The sequence below is a fragment of the Pteropus vampyrus genome, unplaced genomic scaffold (assembly GCF_000151845.1).
Source record: "Pteropus vampyrus isolate Shadow unplaced genomic scaffold, Pvam_2.0 Scaffold333, whole genome shotgun sequence".
NCBI classification, from domain to species: Eukaryota; Metazoa; Chordata; class Mammalia; order Chiroptera; family Pteropodidae; genus Pteropus; species Pteropus vampyrus.
In genome coordinates this window covers 391,477-393,034 of record NW_011889114.1, presented here as the reverse complement: position 1 = coordinate 393,034, position 1,558 = coordinate 391,477, and the positions used below count along the sequence as shown (strand labels likewise).

Sequence of the window (1,558 nt, the reverse complement as noted above, 5' to 3'; positions counted from 1 at the left end):
GTTCCCCCTGCTCACGCGTGTCCCGGCCCCCTCGTCTCTCTGGCCGCGGGGCTCCATTCCCGGAGCGCGCTCCGCCTCTCCCCACCGCCCCCCACAGGCCGTAAAAGGAAACGCAGGGAAGAGGCGCCTGAGCCTGCGTCTGGGAGCGTGCGCGAGGGCACTTGTCACACATCCCTGTGTGTGCGTCCAGTTCCTTGTCCTGTGTCCCTGTGTGTGTGCTCGAGTGAGAAAAAGTAAGAGAGATTTCGAACCCTCCTGTCCCTCGACTGAAATCCGAGCACCTCCGAAACGGGAAACTCGGGTCTTCCTCCCAGGGCGCCCTCCCCCAGTCTTCCCTCTGTTCTTCCTCTCTCCAGCCACCCGCGCCACATTTTGAAATCTCGGAGACAAAACGTACTGTAAGATAAATTTTTTTGTACTGTATTTATTGTGTATAACGATTTTTTAAAAAGAATTCTGTACATTTAGAACTCTTGTAAATTAAAAACCGATCCTTTTTTTAAAACTACTGACGTCCCTTCGGCCCCGTTGCTTTTGGGTCTTTTGGGGATTTGGAGTCGGGGTTTGGGGCGATACCTGGGGAAAGCTTATTCCGCATAAAGTCTCGAGCGCCTACTGGGCGCCAGGCCTCGTTCAAGGCACAGGGGTGCCACATGGGGGGCGCGTGTTAGCGGAGGAGGCAGACGGTGAACGGCTCAAGCAAAGAGGAGATTCTCTTCTTATTTATTTATTTTTTCATTCCCAGCTCCCCACCCCTTTGGCGACCATCAGCTTGTTGTTGTCTGTATCTATGGGTCTCTTTCCGTTTGGTTTATTCATTGACTGAATTTTCCCCGCGATTCTTCTGTTTTCCCCACGATCGCACAATTATGTGTGTTTCTGTTTCAAGACACCTTATCGATGTGTCTTCATCCATTCATTCAAGGCTGATGCATTCAAGGCCAAGAGCACTGTGACGCCTGAAGAAAGCTCATCCAACACACGCAATTTTCCTATAAGGCACGTTATGGTCTTTTTTGTGCTTAGGAACGAGCCAGCATTAAGCACCACGCCTGGGCGCCGGGGGTCGGAAGGGTGAGAGGCAAAGTCAGAGGGAACAAAGGGAGCCTCTCGTGTTCAGGACCTTGTGCTCCCCGGGGATGACTTCGCTCTTACTCTGAGGGAGGCGGGAGCCACTCGAAGGTTCTGAGCTGAGACGGCTGTGAGCAGACGGGGTTCCCAGGCGCCCTCTGGCGGCCGCGCGGGGAACACGGCGGAATCCCGCCCAGCAGGAGACGCCTGCCCTAGTCCAGGTGGTGGGTGCTGGTGAGTGGACCCGAGAGATGCGCCGTTTCTCCTCAAGCCCCTGGGGAGTTTTGTGGGTGTGAAGCTGATACACCGGGTCTCGGAGATGGACCACCTCCTCGCCTAGCTCTACACCGACTTCCGTCTTGTGCAAAATAAACAGAGCCCGAACATGATGAGCAACGTTTGCGGGGTGCTCACTGTGGGCCCCGAGCCATCTGGAAAAAGCGAGAGTCCCAGAACGGTGACCTCGGAGCCCAAGTCACCTGGGAAC

General features: G+C 55.0%; 1 protein-coding gene across 2 annotated transcripts in view; it reads left to right on the top strand.

The window, feature by feature from the left end:
* The window catches only part of EHD2 (EH domain containing 2), a 27,564-nt gene that overhangs the window by 2,554 nt on the left and 23,452 nt on the right, over nucleotides 1–1,558 (top strand). The gene's annotated exons all lie outside the window — the stretch shown is intronic.